The 23,207-nt window shown below is 32.6% G+C and overlaps 1 pseudogene; it reads left to right on the top strand.

The window, feature by feature from the left end:
* Positions 1–3,746: 3,746 nt before the first annotated feature.
* Positions 3,747–6,050, top strand: LOC149565520 (transcription factor MYB17 pseudogene; annotated as a pseudogene).
* The last annotated feature ends 17,157 nt before the right edge of the window (positions 6,051–23,207 follow it).

The following is a 23,207-nucleotide window of genomic DNA, read 5'->3' as shown; positions in this document are numbered from 1 at the left end:
AGGCTCCTATAACACAAAACATATTGAACCAATCGAACAATTTGTAGAGTATATAAAATTTATAATTAAATGATTAAACTTTAGAAAGATTTTAATTATTTAAAAATAATTATATGTGATTGGTTTAAGCTAATTGAATTTCCAAAAAAGTGAATGCAATAGTACTATACTACCCAAGTACAATAAACCAATCTCATTGAATTATATAGAAACTGAAATAATTTTTTTAAAAAAATTATTGTATTAATTTAAAATAATTAATTCAATATTAAAATTTGTGCACTTTAATCTCATATAAGAAGGTCAAAGGATAAAATTAAATTACTCTTTCCATCATTCAAAATATTTAATAAATAAAATTTTAAACAATTAATTTCTAAATATGAAACGTAATGGTTAACTAATATTTATTTATACACTATTCACTTGCCTTCACTTCACATCTACATTGAAAGGAATGTTGTAAGGGCATGAGAATACAATTGGAATAAGCATATGTAAATTCTTAGAATTTTGAATTCTTCGTTTGGATGCACCAAATTAGAATTGGAATACAAAATAAAATAGTAATATGTATTTCAATTTTTGGCCCAAAAATGAAGTTTTTTAATTCCACCTAAATAGGTGGAATTGGGATATGTATTCCTATTTTAGTTTTATTTATTTTAGAAAACATAAATTTTTGGGTCTATGAATTCCCCATCAAATTCTAGCTGAGCCAAACAAAGAAAAAATTGTATTCCTATTTCCATATTTCTATTCTCACAGCCAAATGAACCCTAAAGTTTTTTTTGAGTTATGGGACAATGTTTTTACACCCACATTTGTAGATTGAAATAATTTATCATATGGCAGTTAATATCTCACTTATTGTACTTGCCATAGGCAATGTACTATTGCATTCAGTTCAACAGAATTAATCAATAGTTGGTCACTCAGTAACCAATTAGATATTTGTATTTTTTGGGGGTTTGATTATTATTAAATTTTTAATAAATATTTCATAATTTAAAAATTGATATAATTGATTTAATTCACTTCTGATTGGCTCAATCAAATTTCTCTTATAAGACCCCCCCCCTTCTTTTTTTTTTTCAGATGAGTGCTCAATATTCATAAATTTTAGCAAGGCTTTAGGACTCGTTAAATCTTATTTGTCCTTGAATATTTCTAAATTAATTTTCTTTTGCACTAACACACATTAATTGTTTTGCAACTTTGTTTTTGTTGTCTTCAAAATTGAAAGCAAACCATATAATACACCGTAAAATGTAGCAGATATTTAACCAAGATTTTAAATTAGCTATGCCACACATCAATCAACAATATCTTCAGATGCAAAAATATAATTCTTAACAGCAATGCATATATTATTAACATAAATGCTACCTTATAATCATTTACATTTACCAGTCACTCAATTTCTTGGTAGAAAATACATTGTAAACAAGCCCAAATACATATAACTTAACATTCTAGGCCTTTCTATGGATGCTATTATAATACCCTTATAAAGCACAAATTGCTTTACAATAATATTTGGAATAGAGAATATATCATAAGTAGTTTTACAGTTACCTTGGGGCATTCAGTGAGGCTAACACATGCATAAAAAGCATGTGTTATTCAATTGAGAACAAAGTTGATAAATTTTGCATTCTTTACAACATTTAGAGTGTCATTCTGAAGTGGTTTAATCTTTAATTAAATACAATAGGAAAGAAAATCAATTTATTAGAAGTTATTTTGGGGACTCAAGATAGTTTATTGGAACCAAAATAACTAATAAACTAGTGGTGTTAAAATTGTGTAAATTTTGTACGATGGAAGATACAATTTGTGATTGGAAAGTTCTCATTCTTCCAGATGAAGGAAAACAGAAGATGCCTAGGGCTTTAGCACATGTCAAAGCCAATCAAAACTATATTAAAAAGAATTAAAAAGAAGTTGGCAGCCTCAACTTATTTAAGAAAATGATTGGAGCAAAAGTACAAAGAGATTTATCACTGCCCTTTTTAGTTTCTAAAGTATATTATTTCTGGATTATAATATTGTTTTCATCGGTTCTTGGTTGAATTCAGTGCTATTGAGTTCTTATAAACTTATCAATTAGAAAAGCCTTAAAAGATAATTGAGAATTAATATTGCTCATTATACATTTGTTATGTGTATATTATTAAAATTTAATGATATTGATAATGTAAACATTTCAAAATACTATATTACTTTAATTAATTATTTTGATTTTCTTCTTAACATTATTTATTTTTTTATCTTATATTTTATTTATTTATTTTAAAATCACTTTCTATTTCTATTACAATTTTATGGCAAGTACATGCCACTACGTGGCACTTGTTAGGAAATGATTTAATAGGTGGAATAATTTAAAATGTCTTTGTTAAATTTAAAATAAATTAATAATGTATTTAGGCTTACAAAGAGCATAATGAAACCTCACAATGAGCTAATTTACATTGGCTCAAAGGAATCTTGTAAATTTTTTGTTATGGAACAATATTTTCACATGTCATCTACCCAATTAAAAGAATTTATTGCTCTTATTATGAAATGATTTAGTAGGTGAACTAATTTATATTAAAATTTAATGTATTTGTTAGACTTAATATAAATTAATGATATATTTAATGTCTATTTTTTTTGGTTAATTTGAGGTTCACAAAAGGCATAATGATGTGACACTTCAACTTCACAATTGAAATACAAATATCATTAATAAATACAAATACCAAATTTACGTTTTAAATTTATAACATATTTAATGCCTAATTTTTTTTGGTTCGTTCACAAAAAGCATAATGATTTAAACTTCACAATTAAGAGAATTTATAATTAATAAATTGATTAAAAATTTGAACTTTGTGTTTTGTAAATTTTTAAAAATGTTAGTATTATAATGTTTAATAAGTATATTGAATAGGCATCAAAGTTCAATTAAAAAAAATGGAATTAGTTTAAATTTGAAAATAAAACTATTTTTTGTGTGGAAAAATTTAAAGTGCATTTGTTTTATAATTTTTGTGACTTCATATTTTCATTTTGAATGGACACATTTACAAAATAAACTGAAAAATATAGTTATCTTTAAATAATGATATGATAAAATATGTTTAAATAATATAAGGTGAAAAAATTAGAATATAAAACCTTTCCAAAAAGGGGATTTAAAAAAAGACTTCTATAACACCAAAAAAATTTAGTAATCATATAATTTTTATAATATATAAACTTTATAAATAAATTTTAAAACTTTAGAAATATTTGAATCACTTAAAAATACTTTTTGCGATTATTGGTGAAAATTAATTAGTTCTTAAGAAATACAATAATATATTGCAAATAAAAAAGAACAACTTGTCCAATAAAATTAATTTGTCAATATAATTATTAATATTAAAAATATGAACAAATTAACACATAAAATATACTTCTTAAACAAAATATAATTAAACACCATTAACAAAACAAATGGTAATATTTTCAAAGATCACATTTATATTTAAGTTGTAGCATTTATTTTTTCATTGATAATTTGCGGAGAATCTTTCTCCACGTCGTATGCACGATGAGAAAATAATGTATGTGGTCGTGCTAATCTCGCCTTTTGCAAACTGTACTTTTATTGAGGCGTACAACAGTGGCAGTTCATTTGGTGGGGCCAATTTTACTGTTTATATAAACTGTCTTTATTTTACTCTGGTGTGGAAGAAAGAAACATAAGAATAATGACAAGAGTTCCATGCTGTGACAAAATTGGCCTGAAAAAGGGGCCCTGGACAACCGAAGAAGATAAACTTCTGCTTGAATACATTCAGAAAAATGGCCACGGATGCTGGAGTGCTCTTTCCAAACAGGCTGGTCTGTATATTATTCGCTATGAAATATTGTTTTCGTTTCATTTGAGGTATAAGCCACGCATAATCATTTGAATTTAACACATACTTATTTGGCAAAGGAATTATATACACATTTTGTTTATTGGGTAAGGAATTTCTCAGTTCAAGGTTTTACATGCATCTCATATATGATATGATATGGGTTTACATACATCAATTCTTTCAATTTCACGATACCTCGCATTTTCTTCTCTAATGGGGCTACTTGTTTCTAAAGCTGGCAGAGAATTAAGATATTTGTTAATGAATATTTAGTTTTAGTTTTCTAGATAGATAGAGAACAATGTTGGGCCTTTGAACTTATGGGTATATATACACTTTATTTGTTTATTAATGTTACTAATATATGTTAAAAATATATTTGGTTCTTAAGGTTATTATAGAGTTTGAGTATTCTGTGTATTAAGCTTTTACAATTAATTGTTGACTAGATGGACTGAATTGGGATCAGATACTAAATTATCAATTTTATTTTGTTGTGTATGGGTGTCTATGTATTTAGAAAATGACAATCTGGTTCACATTTTGATGTGTAGTTAAATAATTATTACTTGAATTTTAGTAGGTTGTGTTTAAAAATTAAGTAATGTTATTTGTTGTCTGTGTATTATTAGATATGAGTGTGTGTGCATTTTCTTAACATCAATGTTTTGGGTCAAACTCTGTGATCTTTCCTGAGGATCAGATATTCCATGGATGACTGAGATGGTGGATCATAGAAATGGATTCATTATGTTGATATTAAGAAAATCTATAAATAGTCAAACATATTCACATATATTGCATTTTAGATGGAGATTAATCTTTCCCGAGAATGTTGACATATATTGAAGAATTGTATATCCAGCCTACCATCTTTCATCTGTTTGTTAAGATCTATCTTCATCTCATTTATTTTTCTTTTTCCACCTAAATACTTAATACATATTGAATTTTAAACATATCTATGCTTAATGGGTATCTACTTCAGAAAGGTAGACATCATCTCTAACTTTTACTTGTATGAACCTGACCAATTTGTTTAGAGGTGAAGTACACAAGTAATTGGTTGATTCGTCGTAAAGAAATTTGCATGTGCACAATAAATGATGTTAAACCTATTCTATACGGAACATCCAACCCATTTGGCAGCATTGCTTGTGCTAGGTAGGTTGTAACTTAATGTTATATCAATTAATATATGCAGGGCTTCTTAGGTGTGGGAAGAGTTGCCGCCTGCGTTGGACGAATTACCTGAGACCCGATATTAAGCGAGGGCAGTTTCAACGAGAGGAAGAGCGAAGTATCCTTCACCTCCATGCAATTCTAGGCAACAGGTACTAAAAGCAAGCTGATAAACCAAGTAGAGATGCTCATGATTATGAGGGAGTAGTGATATTGCTAATTTGAAAATAATAAACTTTACGCAGGTGGTCTATGATAGCTTCTCAGCTGCCAGGGAGAACTGACAATAAGGTCAAGAACTTCTGGAATACCCATTTGAAGAAAAAACTGGTGCGAATGCGACTCGATCCTTCGACCCATGCGCCCAAGTCTGAGGTGGGCAACAATCAGCACACAGCAGCACTGAGACACTCATCACAGTGGGAGATGGCGAGGCTTGAAGCCGAAGCACGACTCTCCACATCAAATCCAATCCTCTCGTTTGAGAATGAGTTGATGGAGAACACTAAGGAACCGAGTGATCTTTTTTTGAAGCTTTGGAGCTCGGAAGCAGGCAAGGCCTTCAGGGAGAACTCTGATATCATGAAAAGGACAAAGAGCAACAATAGCAGTAGTGAGGATACAATTAATCTAGATAATCATACAACTGATCCCCAATGGACATTCAGTTCTGATCTCCCAAATGGAATTGCTGACAACGAAGAGATGAATTCATTAATGCTGGGTGAAAGGAAAAACAATCACTCCTCTGTTAGCAGTGATGACTGGGAGGACCTGTTTCTTCATGATTACCATAATACCAATACCAATACCAATACCAATACTGCTGAGAGCACCTCCAAAATGGCACAACTTAGCTCGAATTCTCAGCTGGAGTCAGATTGGGCATGTCAAGGAGTATGCGCAGATGAGGACAATGATAACTGGGACTGTGTACGTCGATATCTGTGGACAGAAGACGAAGTTTAGGGGATACTAAGTTTGCCTTGTCGATCTTGCCATGCCATGAGGCTGATCTTTTATGCATTCCTGCCTCAATAATTCAATTGAAATACATGAAATAGGATAGCTGGTTCGTTTGGCGGTCAGTTTCATGATATTAATGTGATATAAGAGTTGCATTATCAAGGTTTTCTCGTAAACTATTTTTAATATCAGATTTCCACTTCTTTGCAACATCAATAGTCTGAAATTTTGTTTCTACTTTGTACTCTTATTGTTAGGCGTTATTTTTCAATCATCTCCCTGTGTTTCTGGGATTCATGGATGACTTGCTGTTTAATTCTAGAGGGAAATCGATAACATGAAGCCAGCCTAACTAAAGAACAACCCCACTTTGCATTAACCATCAGCTGTCTAAATTAAGAGACTTCAATGTGATTCAAGGAGGAGCATTAGTTTTCTTTCTGAGATCTTCACCTTAATTTTAGTGTGTATGGTGGCTGATTTTCTATATATTATAAATCTTATGTATGTTGTAAACTAGCGAAGATTAATAGATTATTTATGTTGAAATATTAAATGCAAATAATCTCCTAGAGTCAAACGCCCATCTACCACCCTGATCACATTAGAAATATTAATGTTTGGTATGTGAGTTTCAAATTTGGAAAAGAGGGGAAAAACATTTTGAAGGGAGACATGAAATGAATGTTTATTGGTTCATTCGATATGTTCAGTAGATTAGAGAGTTGGAAGAATTGCAGAGCAGAGAAGTGCAAGTGCACAGAGCTGTGAAGGAAATCAATCAACAGATCTAGTTGTCAGAGTTCAGAAGATAGAAGGAGGTTTGTTCTCGTGTTTGCAGTTGCACGTGTTTCCTCTTGTCATTCTGTAAGTTTTTTGTTTATTGGATTTGTCCTATGAAGCAGTAGTTACTCTAGGCATTGTTATATGCAACCATTAGAGTTGTAAGTTTAAAGTTTAAAGTATTATGTTTTTACTAGTTTGAAGATTTTAGAATTTTTTTTGTTGAAGCTGAATGCTCCCAGATTTTGTAATAGTTTTATAATAATTGAATAGAAGCAAGAAAGCAAGCAGGCATACATATCTTGTTGTTCTCATCTTCTATTCATTATTGCATATATGATAAGTTCATAATTGAAAGTTTCATACTTTGGCTCTCTGGTTTTAATGGTGGAAAAATCTAGGTTGTAAGTTCAATTTACAGCCGACTCGGTTTGGCCTTTTAGCAAGTCTTTTTCATTTACTTTCATCGAGTTCTCTCTAAAGTTATTATAGAGCTCACTCAACATCCTCTTCTGTCGAGCACAACTTTGTAGTGGCTACTAAGCTCACTCGACATTACTTGCTACTGAGCTCACTTGGCATATACTTGAGCTGAGTTGCCCTTTGTTTGTTGAGATCACTCAGCTTCCTCTTGTGCTGAGCTTACTTTGCACCGTCCTGCCACTCAACATCCATTGGTGCCAAGCAAAACTATCACTCAACACCTTCATGTGCCAAGCAAAATTGGCACTTAGCAATAGTTGTTGCCGAGCGAAATTTTTAGAGTTGTGATTTATTTTTCACATGGTATCAGAGCTTTGAGGCCCCATATCCATAGTGACTTAGGGCATTTTTTTTTCTAGGATATTTGACATGGCAGGAGATGTAGGAAAGATATGGCAACAACCACCATCCTTTAATGGACAAAATTATGATACATGAGCAAAGAAGATGAAAACTATAATAGTTGCAAATGATTTATGAGAGTTTGTGATTAATAGGTTCAATGATGTGAAAGATCGAACTTAGTATGCTACCCTTACCAACAATCAAAAGACTCAACTAAAAGAGTCAAGGAGAAAGGATGCAAAGGTATTAAGTTTGATTGAGGCAGCAATGATAGAGACAGTCTTCCCCAAGATTGCACCAACAAATTATGGAAAGGAAGCATGGGACATCCTTGAGAAAAACTTCAAGGGAACTAATAAGGTTAGAGTAGTAAAGCTATAGATGATCTGAAGAGAGTTTGAGAACCTTTAGATGAGGGATAATGAACCTATTATAGAATTCAGCTCATGAATCTCCACTTTGATAAACCAACTGAAGTCAAATGGAGAAGACTATGATGAATAGAGAATTTTAAAGAAGATACTGAGGAGTTTTCCTCAAAAATATAATAACCTTGTGATGACCATAGAGGAAGAATACGACCTCACCACATTGACCATGGATGAGATGATGGAAACTCTTCAAACCCATGAGTACTGAATAAACAGGTCAGCAACTATTTCCCAAGAGTATTCTTTCAAGGCTCAAGAGAATTCAATAGGCAGGGGGAGAGGTAGAAATGACTCTGGTAGAGGCTCAAGAAGCAGAGGTCATGGAAGGAATGGTCAAAGGTATGCTAGTGCAGAAAGCTTAGGAAGAGTAAACAACCAAGAGGGAGCAAGCACCTCTATAAATAGCTCTAGAGGAGGTAAGAAAAATTACAACTCCAACAAAAGCAATGTTGAATGCTACTACTATCATAAGTATGGGCATTATGAAAGTGAATGTTGGAAAAAATAGGGTGATCAGTCAAAGCAAAATGCTGATGTGGCTGATGTGAACATGGGAAATGCAAATAATCCCACAGCCTTCATCATGTGTAACATTGGTGAAGAAGGAAGCCCTGAGGTATGGTACCTTGATAGTAGATGTAGCAACCGCATGAGTAGTAATGAAAGTCTATTCTCTTTCATTGATAAGACTTTTAAGTCTAAAATTAAGATGGAAAATAATGGAACTATTCCCATAGTGGGCAAAGGATCTATTATGGTCTGCACCAAGCAAGGTGAGAAAAAGGAGATACAAAATGTGTATTTTGTCCCCTATATGAAGCACAACTTGATGAGTGTTGGACAACTCATTCAAAATGGATACAAGGTGTTGATGGAAAATGACAAGTGTGTCATTCATGAGAAGGATGTGAGTAATAGATTACTTGCAGTAGTCCAAATGACAAAGAACCTGATGTTCCCGTTGAGAATAGAGACATGTTTCTCTTCTCAAGTAAATGTTGCACCTCCCAAGCATGCATGTATAGTAGTACACCAGTAATCATCTCTTAGGCACATGATTGAAAACCCTTCCAAGGTTTGCTATCTCAGGTATGGACATCTTAGCTTTGCTCGTTTAAAGTTGTTGTACAAGAAAAGAATGGTAGATGGTTTTCCAAGAATTGTAGATTCATATGAAAGTGTGAGGCTTGGATATTGGGTAACCAAAATAGGCTTCCGTTTAATTTTGGAAAATCTAGAAGGGTTAGGGCACCATTAGAATTTTTGCATTCTAATTTGGTAGGCCCTATGCAAACTACTTCTATTGGTTATTTTATGACATTCATAGATGATTTTAGTCATAGGACATGGGTGTATTTTTTGAAGAACAAATCTGAAGCATTTGATAAATTTTTTGAACTTAAAGCCCTAGCTAAAAAAGAATGTGAAAACTATGTAAACGTCCTTAGATCAGATAGAGGAGGGAATATACCTCCAATATATTTATAAATTTTGCAGGTAGAATTGCATCAAGAAAGAACTTATAGCCAGTTATACTCCACAGCAAAATGGAGTGGTTGAGATGAAAAACAAGAGCATTGTTTAAATGGCAAGAAGCATGATGAGAGCAAAAGGACTTCTGACTAAATAATTGGAAGAAGCTATAGCAATAATAGTATATTTGATCAATAGGTGTCCTATAAAATCAATTCATGACAAGATGCCTCTTGAGGCTTGGTCAAGGAATAGATGGATAGTTGAGCACTTGAGAGTGTTAAGATGTGTAGCATATGCACATGTACCTAAGCAATAAAGAAAAAAGCTGGATGAAAAAGGTGTGAAGTGCATCTTCACAAGGTATAACTTAGAATCAAAGGTGTATAGATTGTATGATCCAATTAACAAGAAGATCATCATTCCAAGAGATTTGGTGTTTCTTGAAAATCAATCATGGGATGGCTTAGTAGATGAATCCTCAAGCACTTCAGGCAAAGTGCCTACTATTGGAGAGGAAGAAGATGATATTGGTGATCAGTAGGAAGATGGAGCAGCAAATATAGATTGTAGACAAAGGCAAAAAGGGAAGCATCCCTTAAAATGTCGAGCAATATCTCTAAGCACTTCAAGACAGTCCCGAGCTAGTATAAAAAATAGTACTAGTAGTAATACTAAAAATTTAGATCCCACTCTCGCCTCCCTATTGCCAAGAAAGACCAAGAGTTTAAGGGAGATATACCAAGATGAAAGGTATGAGGAAGATTATGATGAGAGTGTAAATTTTGCACTATTTTCTCATAGTGACCCAATTTATTTTGAGGAAGTTGTGAATGAAGAGAAATGGTGTAATGCCATGGATGAGGAAATAGATGCTATTAAAAGGAATGAGACATATAATTAACTACTCTACCTCCCAAGAAGTAAGTAATTGGAGTGAAATGGGTTTATACGACCAAGTGCAATGTTGAAGGAAAAATAGATAGGCATAAGACACGTTTAGTGGTCAAGGGGTTCAAACAGTAGTATGGTAGAGATTATGATAAGACATATGTTGTAGTTGCAAGAATGGAAACTATGCATGCTATCATAGCAATTGCAACATAGTACAAATGTAAGGTATATCAAATGGATGTGAAGTCTGCCTTCCTAAATGGTGTATTGAAGGGAGAAGTATAGGTGGAGCAGCCACCGGGTTATGAAGTTGCAGGTAAAGAACACAAAGTTTATAGATTGAAGAGAGCTCTTTATGGGCTCAAGCAAGCTCCAAGGGTGTGGTACAATAGAATTAACTCATATTTGATGAGCAATGTCTTTAGAAAAGTGATGGTGAGCCCACTCGTTGCATCAAGGCAGCAAATGGTAATTTGTTAATTGTTGTCTTGTATGTAGATGATTTAATCTTCATTGGAAATGATAATTTCCTAATTGGTGAGTTCAAAGAGTCCATGAAAAATAAATTTGAAATGATAGACCTAGGTATCTTGAAGTATTTTCTAGGCATAGAAGTAAAACAAATGCATGATGAAATCTTCATCTCTCAAGAAAAATATGCAAGGCAGATTTTGGAGATATTTAAAATGCAAAATAGTAAGGTAGCTCCAAAACCAACAATAGTAGGTCTGAAGTTGAGCAAGCTAGATTGCAACAAAAGTGCGGATCCAACACTATACAAGAGCATGGTTGGAAGTTTGATGTATTTGACTACAACTTAGCCAAACATGATGCATGCAGTAAGTTTGTTTTCTAGATTTATGGAAACACCAAAGGATTCCATTTGTAGGTGAGAAAGAGGATCCTAAGGTATGTGAATGGTACCAAATGATTTGGAATATTGTATACTACAGAAAATGATTTCAAGTTGGTGGGTTATATAGATAGTGATTTGGCTGGAATTTTAGATGATAGGAAGAGCACTTCTGGACACATGTTTCATATGGGATCAGGTGCAATTTCATGGGCATCCAAGAAGCAACCTATTGTTGCTCAATCTATAGTAGAAACTGAATATATAGCAGCAAATGTAGCAACATGTCAAGCTATTTGGTTAAGGAGGATCTTGAAAGATTTGAATGAAAGGCAAGAGGATGGAACCACAATTTATTGTGACAACATCTCATCAAGTGCATTGTCCAAGAATCTAGTCTTCCATTGGAGAAGCAAACACATAGAGATTAGATATCACTTCATCAGAGAGTTGGTGGAGAATGGGGATATCAAAATAGAATTTTTTAAGTCTAAGAAACAACTAACGTACATTTTTCATAAAGCCTTTAGGCATTGGAACTTTTGTACACTTAAGAGAGAGTCTTGGTGTAGTTGATTTGGATCAAGAGTGATCCTTATTTTTTTGTCTTGGGACAAAGGGGGAGTGTTGAAATATTAAATGCAAATAATTGTTCGCCCTTGGATCCAAAAGCCCACCTACCACCCTGACCACTTTAAAAATATTAATGCTTGGTAGGTGAGTTTCAAATTTGGAAAAGAGGGGGAAAACATTTTTGAGGGAGACAAAAAAGGAATGTTTATTGATTCATTTGATATGTTCAGCAGATCAGAGAGTTGGAAGAATTAAATTGTAGAGAAGTGCAAGTGCACAGAGCTGTGAAGGAAATTGATCAACAGATCCAGTCATTAGAGTTTAGAAGATAGAAGGAAGTTTGTTCTTGTGTCTACAATTGCACGTGTTTCCTCTTGTCATTCTTTAAGTTTTCTATTTATTGGATTTTCCTATGAAGTAGTGATTGCTCTAGGCATTGTTGTATGTAGCCATTAGAGCTGTAAGTTTAAAGTTTAAAGTTTAAAATTTTTACCAGTTTGAAGATTTTAGGGTTTTCTTGGTTGAAGCCGAATGCTCCTAGATTTTGTAATAGTTTTATAATATTTGAATAGAAGCAAACAAGCAAGTAGGCATATATATCTTTTTGTTCTCATCTTCTAGTCATTATTGCTTATTTGATAAGTTCATATTTGAAAGCTTCATACTTTGGCTCTCTTGTTTTAATGGTGAAAAAATCTAGGTTGTAAGTGCAGTTTACAGCCCACTCAATTTGGTCTTTTGCCAAGCCTTTTTCATTTCCTTTCATCAAGTTCTCTCTATAGTTATTACCTAGCTCACTCAACATCCTCTTCTATCAAGCACTACTTTGAAGTGGCTATTAAGCTCACTCGGCATTGCTTTTTGTCGAACTCACTCGGCATATAGTTGAGTTGCCCTTTGTTTTTCGAGGTCACTCGGCTTCCTCTTGTGTCATGCTTGCTTGGCACCCTCCTACCACTTAGTATCCATTGGTGCCGAGAAAAACTACCACTCGACACCTTCATGTGTCAAGGAAAACTAGCACTCGACAGTAATTGTTGCCGAGCGAAATTTATAGGGTTGTGATTTATTTTTCAAAATTTATTCAGCAATTTTTTTTTTCTTTTTTTTATTCTGCAACTTGTGGACTAGTTTCCCTAGCTAGATCTATGTAGTTTATGCTACAAAATTCAACATGGTATCAAAACCTAGTTATTAGAAAAGAAATGTGAGGCTTTGTTTGCAAGTGCTAGAGATCAGAGATGTAGTTTTTAATGTTTTATGTCCTTATTTCACGTGATTGTTTCAAATGGAAGCCACAAATTATTCTTAGGCTCACAAGTAGATGCTTGTACTAAAAAGTTATGACAACAGAGGTTCAACCCAAATTTAGATTAGAGATAGGTCAAGATCATGCTCTCTCGGTATGGATCTTGCATTCTTTTTCTGTTTAGTGACACCTATTTTAGTGTATCTATCATGCCTCTTGGTGTGAATGCTTCCTTTGGTTGCATAATTGATCAGATTTATTGACATTTGGCACCTATTTTTTAATCAACAATTTATTCTTGCATAGTTGTGTAGTGTCGTTAGGGTCACTTCTACAATCTTCACATGCCTTCTACATCGTTCAATGGTAGATTTTTTTCTTATTTTTGTCATCTATTCTCTATTTGAGAGGGCTATTCACATTATTGTACATTGTATCTTCAATTTGATTAGTAGATGTTTTGCCTTTGTTTGTCATATACTCATTGTTCGAGTAGTGTCATTGGGGCCAGACTGATCTAGGTCATCATCTTGGTTTCAAAGAAGGTTCTTCATTAAGTACTATGGGGGTTTTGATTGACACTCATGTACAATTTTCTTGGCACAAAAGATTTTTAGCTACCTTTTTTCTTTCAATAGTTTTTTGTTCTCCCCAATTAGCCTTATGGGTTAGTGTTAGTGTTATTTTTCAATCATCTCCTTGTGATTCAATGATTCATGGATGACTTGTTTAATTCCACGCACTCTTTAATATAAAGGGAAATTGACTTCATGAAGTAATCCTAAGTAAAGGACAACGCTATTTCACATTCACCATCAAATGCCATAGTTAAGAGATTGTTAACTCATCCTTCACCATGATTCAAGGAAGAGCACTAGTTTTCTTTGTGAGATCTTTAGCTTAATTTTAATGTTTACAATGGCTAAATTTCTATATATTGTGCATCATATGCATACTATAAACCATGAATGATTAATATATTATTCATTTTGCAACTCTATTATTTTTTCTTTATTTTATTCTGCAATTTATGCATTATTTTTCCTAGCTAGGTCTATGCAGTCTAGCTATATGTGCACCAAAACCATTACTTGAACATGTTGGTAGTCATTTTATTAATCAACCTTATGATATAAATAAATAGAATAAAGATAATAGGTTTAACCACTTTTTTTTCTTCTTTAATCTAATATATTTAGAGGATAATATGTTATAGAATTTCTTATAATTTCAATGTCCCTCTAATAGATTTGGAGAGCATACACTCATTTACATAAGCCAAGTTAGTTAGCAAAGGTGGAAACTGCCCTTTTAGAAATGCCTCCATAGTGGTCTTGGGTGTGCATTCCTAGACTTACAACTGATTGTGATTTGGAGATAATTGAGAAATTTTCAATGAAGGTGTGTAAATTTGAGATCATACTAAAGAGGTAGCCAAGTAGCCGTATTCTACATAGTCAAAGAATGAGCAAACAAACAACCATATATAGATAAGATATTAGTATTAAACCACCTCAAAGGAAATTACAACTTATTAGTATGCCTTGTTCTGGGATGGAGAGAAAATAAACTCAAAAAATTAGCTTGCATTGGCCAAAGTAGATATTGGATGAAAAGAATGATTCAAAAATGAATTGCTGAAACATAGAAAATTAGACAATCTCAAGAATTCTAAGATGAATGTAGATTGTGTGCTCAAAATTTACACAAAAGAGCACAAGGTATCCTAGAAGGAGGGTTCCCCAGGGTTCTTCTATTCTCCCAACTTTCTTTAAGAGAGAGGGAGAGATCTAGAATTGGATAATCACTAGTAGAGTGTCATTCCAAGCATCTATGAGTATTCATAGTGAGATTTGGAGGGAAAAAAATAGGGGTACCCAAAAGACAAGAGGATTGAAAAAATTAAGCTATCAATATAACTAAATGAACTGTGCAACATATAAATCTAAAAAACAAGCAGAAACATAATAAAATATTCATAATTTGAACACTTTATAGGGATCTAAGGCACATTCTCCTTTGAAAAGGGTAATGCATAAAAGGGAGCATAATTTAATGAATTATAGAATGGGGTAAACTATTTCCAAAAAATTTCCATCTCATAATACTTTTCATAGGTGTCTCTCACATAAAAGGGAATTTATTACAAAATAAAGATTTTGTTCATCTTGGATGGCAAGGCTTGACATCCAGCTAGGTAAAATATGTGGAATCTTTCAGGTATGCATAGAGTATGGTGAAAAGAGGGTCATTCATATAATCAACTATCCCCCATCACTTCAGCAAAGCCTATGAGGGACCTGATAATAGTCATCTTGACTAGGAAGACTTTCTATAGTTCGATGCCAGGGGGTAGGGATAGGCAGGGAAGGATAAATCTTTTTATTTTACCTTTTTGTGGGCCTTGACATCTCAATATCTTGGGAGATAAAGTACATAAAGATGATGAAACTATAGGGAAAGATTATTTCTGATTTTTTAAATCCAGGAATTGACTATGTTCAATATTCATAGGATTGTGATGGTTGGGATCATGCATTTGTTACAACTCCAGTTGATGTTTCAACTTGTCTTAAATTATTTTTTTAGATCTTCCCTTTGTGATTGGTCTGAGTATTGTAAAGTGGCAAAAATTCTTTTGAAAGTGATCCAATATAAATTAAAAGTCATTCACAATTCAAGAAGGAATGAAAGTGAATACAAAGAAAACACTGAATTCCAATACCTATCACAAAATAATCTCCTTCTCACATATTCTACTAGATGCTAAAGATTGTAAAGGTGCTATTGTCCCCCCTATGTAAAGCCATGAATGGTTCACCTAATTGGGTTTCTTCCAATTCTTAGGGTGCTAATTTTGTGGGTTCTTTGGAATGAACTTGTAGTGATGATGGGTTCATTCTAGTGTCGCATCAAGCTACGAGTAAGTTGAAGTGGTAGGAAACTTAGTGAGATTCCTCGGTGAAGAGTAGTCTCTAATTACGTGTATCTATTTAGGATCAACATGAGCATCATCACTATCAATAACATAGGATCAACTACACACACACACACACACACACATAAAAGTCAAATATGGTCCAAAGGAATTATAGATTGAAAATAATATGTTAGATAATGGTCTAGCCAAGATTAGATCAGATATGGATGATGCTGAAAGAATTGGACTAGTAGATTCATGTAGAAAGGATTTTTACATGTTTACAAATGTAGAATTAATAACTAATAGCCCTAGAAGAGATGCATTTACAAATGCAAAGAAATTTGGTTCTCTTCTACAACATCAAGAAAAATGTAGCTTAAAGAAGAGCTGCTACAAATAACAAGTTGTAGTAGAAGAGCCGAAGGAAATGAAGTTAGCCTCAACAATAAAAACAAGAAGTTGAGAGAAAATATCACCAGAGAAGCCGTCCACATAAGAAAAGAAGAGTTTTTAGATCAATCATGATTTGAAAATGGAACCAAAGGAAATCAGTGAATCTCATCAAGAATAACCTTCCAAGACCCACATAGAAGTGGTAGAGAAAAAGAAATATGATACTCATACTAGTGAGGAAAATCCATACATCATCTAGAGGTCACAATGATGGATATAAGTCCAAAAGGTATAGAACAAGGAGAAAAGATAACTGAAGAGAAGGAAACTAGAAATGTAATCAATAGTTACCTATAAGGAGACTCCTAGATACACAACATGATAGGAAAGACAAGGAAAAGAACTAGTAAAGGAGGAAGAGCATGAAAAAGAGAGGGATGCTATGCAATCATCTAAACAAGAAAAGAAACCCACTAAACTGATACCACTCATATCAAAATCAAAAGGACCAAGGAGTGTACACAAATTAGAGAAGAAAAAAGACAAAAGGAAAAGAGATACATATGAATATGATAGCAAAAAGTGAAGCAAAGGGAAACCAAAATCGCTAGAACTAGTCAAATCATCCATATTTGTGGATGAAGGAAAATTGTATGATGCAAATGCAGAGGAGGCCATAAAAATGTAAAAAAATCTTTGAGAGAGGAGAATAAATGGGAAAAATAGTTAAGGTTCTCAATAGGGAAGAGATAAGTAACTACACTAAACTTGCGTAGATATACAAATTCATGAAATTATCTATCAAAAGACATGAGAGGGAAACTATACTAGTAAAGGAAATATAAAATTTTCAGCAATTGGCACTGAATCTCAGTATAAAAAGGAGGATGATATGATAAGTTAGATCATAGTTTAATTAAGTTAACTAGATATGATAAAGTAGATGAGATTACATAGGTCTTGAAACAATATGTTACAACAAATGTTTGGAAGATAATAAGTCTTCATAACTATAGGCAAGGGGAACTGATGTCACTAAGAGATGAGATGTGAAAAGCATTGAAACACATAGATCACATATTCCAAAAGCCCAACATATTATGTACCTTAATAGGTGACTTGGAGCAATAGAGAGAGAAATCTCAACAAGAGCTTGATGATGCAACATAGGCCTTTGATCCACTTATTGGATTAGCATCAAAGCATTTTTCAAAGATCTAGGATATGGTATGTCAATTAAGGGTAGAAGAAGAGAAGAAAGAAAGCCAACTAAATGAGCTTTAATGTTTTTAATCCTTAATGACAATGGTCATCAATAAACATCTAAAGGATATCAATGCTCAAATAGTCGTACCACCAACAAACACATGAAATGCACTCAATAAGAAACTAATAGAAGTGAGATGTACCACACTGACACTCACTCACTTGAAGGAGTCATGGGAGACTCTATCAAATATAGAAAGGGAGCACTACAAGGATACCTTTCACAAATTGTAAGCCTCATAAACCTTTTTGACTGAAGACAAAAAGGGAGAGACATAGTTTTGAAGATAACTATAGGGGGTGATACAAAATTACAAGAGGAGACAACAACATAATGTAACAAATGAACCAACATAAGGGAAATATGTAGAAGTGGGAGTGTGCAAGTTCATGTAGATGTAATATTGAAACGAGTTCAAAGGAAGAAGAAAAAATTAAATCTAAGCCCTTCAACAAATAGAGAATAGACAGGAAAAGTGTAAATGTATAGAAAGGTTTAAGTTTTGTTAACCTCTAGATATATTTACAAGTATAGATATTTTTTGATCAATGCCAAAGGGGGAGATTATTTGACTAAAATAGTCACTGGCTTGGTTGACTAGAAAAATGGTGAAGAGTGAACTCAAAGAATTGAGTAATTTTTTAAATGTTGTCATTGATCGGAAATTATTTAACAAGAAGACTGATGTGTTGTAAGTAAGCATAACCACTAGTAGAGTGGTATACCTATCTTGATAAAGATGTAGAGGATAACAAGCCTTTGATAGGAAGACATACATGTAGATCTGATGGTAGTTCCTAGTTAACCATGATGTGATTAAAAAATGAGAAAATTTGAAAGTGATGTGACATGAAACAAAAAGAACCGATGAAAGTGACAGAAGGATACAAGGAAACAAATCTAGATGTAGGCTTATAGGTAGAGAAAAACACCTATATGAATATGCACCTAGGAAAAGATAGACATGGGTATTTTATGACTATGCTTGATATGAAATTCAAAATTTGAATTGAATGATTTAAGTAGGAAAAAATTAGGGTTTCCACCCATGGATTAAGAGTGTACATAAAAGGTCACTTAGACTTCATTTTTGAAGATCATGGTGTTGGTGTCATTGTGACGAGTAGAGATATGTTGAAGTAGATCAAAATAGTAAACAATAATGTAGAAATAACATACTAGTTCTAAGCCATGAAAACAAGGAAGTTAACAGATAAATTACAAAGTTAATCTAGAATAGAGAAAGGAGATTAAAGAAACATCGTGGGGTTTCATAGTGGATCTATAAGGAAAGGTGTGCAACATCTTTAAAACTAAGTTTTGGTTTGATTTCTTACCATTGTAACTATTGTAAGACTTTGACATCGAATACTTATAAACTATCTTTTGAATTTTATAGGAAAGAAAATCTAGAAAAGGGATCAAATCCTCTAGCAAGGTAGCCTTAATAGGTTTTTGTAATCCTATGAGATTATATAAATTCCTAATAGAATGAGTTTTGAGAAGGAACAAATGTAAGCCTTTAACAGTGCACCCTTTTACTTGCAAAAAATGCTAGTGGGTATATTACTCCCACCATGTTTCTCATCGACACACTAAGAATTTTCACGTAAAATTATCTGCATCATTGATGTATTCTTCCATATGTGATCTTTTATGATTTTATAATACTTCTCTCATAATATTTTTTGTTGATCAAGATTTGATAAAAATGATAGTTAGCAAGATTTCTTCTTTAATTGGCAGAGTTGAGTGTACTAGTCCAACCTTGCTCTCAGTACTAGATGAGACCGTTAATACCTACACAACAAACCAAGAAGATTTCACTCACAAGTAGGAGCAGTGACCTAGGTTTTTGAGGAAACCCTTTTTAAACAAAGATTATTAGAGATAAAGAGTTGCTTCCAAATTCAAGGGAAGTGATTACCAGGCTAAGATATCCTATATGGATGACATAAAAGATTAAGAATGGAGGGTGGTGGTCTCAAGGAATAAAATTTGGAGATAAGTAAAAAGGGTAAATTTAGAAAATAGAGTAGAGGATACTTTGAGAAGTATGTAGGATTTCAATAGGGTTTCTCTAGGATCTAGAGCTCATACTACCTCCATTAAAGAAAATTATAGGTTATCATACATCCATCAACACTCTAGAAATAATGAAGTGACCACTACATTAAATAATATTCCATCTCAAAAATCTAAGTGGCCATTAAAGCCAAAGCTAAAAAAAATGTATCATAGAATGGTTCAAAGATCATTCCATAGGCCAATAATTGTTCACCCCAAAAATGAAGCTTAAATACTCACTACATTAAGAAAATGACTTATCCTCTCATACCAAATTATATACAATTGTGTTTCATATGAATAATAAGCACATAGAAGGGATGTAGTATTATTTAATGAACTTATCCACTAGGTATGTTTAGAATGATCTTTAAAATAATGAGATTCTCTTGAAGTCAAACTAATCATATTTAAATTAATCTTCTAGGTATCATAACTAAACTCCATTAATAATTCTAGATAAAATCCAAATTCCCCATGTATCAGATCACATAATGGATAGTTGATTTATAGCTTCTTGAGTTTGGACATCATATTTGTGGATTTCTATCACCCCAACACGAGCAATTTACTCCTCCCCTTGTACGCACTCCCTATCACTTACATAACTAATACAATGGTTCACATAGAATTATCAATTTCTTACTAATGGTATAAGTTATTGTATTGGATTCCTTACAAAGAAATATAACATAACCACATTAGAAGGTAATCATATTACCTATATATTGATTAGACTCAATTATATTTCATAGAAATATTATAAATTATTACAATATTTGAGATTAGATCATTAGACCATAACTCTTCACAATACTCTAATCATTCAACCCTTTAAAAAATGGATAACATAATTATGTTATACAGGATATGAAATAATAAATTTAACATAGAGAATTTTTAATATACTATCTCATACCTTCAAAGTCCCATGAGGGATGTTACCTTTTCATAATATATAGTTGTTGTTTGAATATTCCTCATACCCTTGGTATGTGCCTGATCAATAGGGATTATTCCCTCTACTTACCATCATGGAAACCAATAGATAGGTCAACCTATTTATTTAAGTATTAAATCATTTTAAATTATTTTTACTACTCATTATGTATAACTTGTAATTATTAATAATGGGCCCGCAAATGGTGTCCCACTCATGCATGAGTTTCCTTACCAACAAGGCATAGTGTTGATATTTGATAGCTTCTGTCACACACACACACACACACACACACACACACACACACACACAAACACACAAACATTTTATATATATATATATATATATAATGTTTAAATATATATTATTATATTAATCATCTGATTAACAAATAGACATGTCCATGTCCATGTCCTAGGTTCCAAGTCCTTGTAAAACCTGGTGGACTTTAATGCTTTATCTTTTCTGCTTTTGTTAAAGGGTTTTGGGGTCCCTTCAAAACCTATTTTTACCATAATCTAAAAAAAAAATAGACATGTCCCTTCATTTGACATTTCAATTCACTATCTATTCTCAATATAAATATAAGAAGAAGTCTCATTTGGAACATGCATACCAAATACAATGGAAGTGCTTAATACATTTTTAGTAGAACCTTGGAAATCTAACATGGTATCAAAGAAGGTTCAAAATATAAAGAGGGATATATGTTGGATGTTGTGTAGTTAGTATAGAGGAAGAAACTCGATTCTAATTGAAAGACAACTCAACATTCAATTCCTGGTGTTCAAATAAAGTAATTGGCAATTCATATATCTTGTCATGGACATATAGACTCTGGTTGAAATAGGTAGAGTTGCACAGATTCTCAAAGGAATTTATGTTTACCCTTATTGGGTGCAGGAAAAATGATATCAAGTCAGCTAGAGGTCATGTGAGCTCATTTGGTAAGAAAATATTGTGTGTATATACATCATTCATCATCAAATAAGTAAATACATAATTCAAAACTGGAAATATTATATAGTCTATCAGAAATAGTAAGGTCCAACACTTAATTACACAAGGAGAGATCTGTGTATGGAATGAAGGAATAATAGAATATTGATGATCACAGAGTTATCTTATCAATACAATACTATATAAGTCTAGGAGAATCTAAATATGGACTCACTATCTAAAGAGGATATTATATGAGGAACCCATTATGCCAACATTTCCAAAAACCATGAATTACAAATATCATAAGATTAGTTAGCTAGTGGTCACAATGAATAACAAATATTATAAGTTTGAGAAGCACTTTATAAAAGTTAATGGATAACTAAGTAATGCATTTGATAAAAAAAAATGTTTTAGAAGAAATGTGACTCCCTGAGCCAAAGATGAGAATATTTTGATTACAAGATATATAGAGAGAAAGAAGATAAATTTCAGAACATCAAGGAGCTTCAGATAAGACAATGATAATAATTCTAGTTATTGTCCAACCATAAAGACAACCAAGTCACCAATTAGAAGAAGAAACCAACAAATTGGACATATCATCTGGTAAGACAATATTTATTATATATTATAGTGTTGATTCAAGGGAGTCAAATAGGAAGAAGAGGAGAAGAGGAGAAGATAGGTGCAAGGAAATCAAGTTTTGACCAAGAAGAGGAATAAAAAAAAACATCCAACACTAGATAAAAAATCTATATTGATTTTGATTATGTGCCAACATTGAGTAAATACTATCAATTCTTCATATCAAAGAAATACAAGTTTTGTGCAAGACTAAGTAATATTATAATAGATGGAAAGGTTTACCATGTCACAAGGAGTAATTAGTATAAGTCATGACCAAATGTGATTAAGGAGTAAATTATAATGATATGGAAATGTATACAATGTTTGATGGCAGTGAAGAAAAATGGGATAACAAGCAATAAACATCCTATCTAAAATCAATCCAAAGGAGAGTCATGATTGTAGTATCATCCTTTAATTACAAGAGATAAGTATTTTCGGATTATTGTATCTTGAGAACTACCTTTATTCATAGTTAATTTTTATTCATATTTCTATGTGTATTATGAGAGCTATGTACCTTGATCTCTTCCTCTGAGATTTTTCTTGCAATAAAAAGAGGGAGATTTAGATTTAGAGGAAGGTTGGCATTTTAGGCAACCTTGAAAGAGAGGGAGTAGATAGATGATATGATTCACTCAATCTTCAATGATCTCAGTCATATTGATTCAGAGGGAGTAAACCATGTTGAGATGGATTCTACAATGATCAATAAATGGTAGTAGTCACAAGGTTTGTGATTCATGAATATACCTCATGGCTATGTGATTTTAATGGACCTACCTACTATGTACATAATGAGGAAGTGATGTAAGGTGACGATCTTATAGTAACTTGTATTATGAGATCAAAAAAAATAAGTATATGGTGAATGTTTTGCATCTCAACATTCTGGAAGGCCATTACTTAAAGAT

This window comes from Cupressus sempervirens, chromosome 3 (genome assembly GCF_028749045.1).
Source record: "Cupressus sempervirens isolate cs-2001-9-10 chromosome 3, ASM2874904v1, whole genome shotgun sequence".
NCBI classification, from domain to species: domain Eukaryota; kingdom Viridiplantae; phylum Streptophyta; class Pinopsida; order Cupressales; family Cupressaceae; genus Cupressus; species Cupressus sempervirens.
This window is presented reverse-complemented; position numbering and strand designations above follow the sequence as displayed.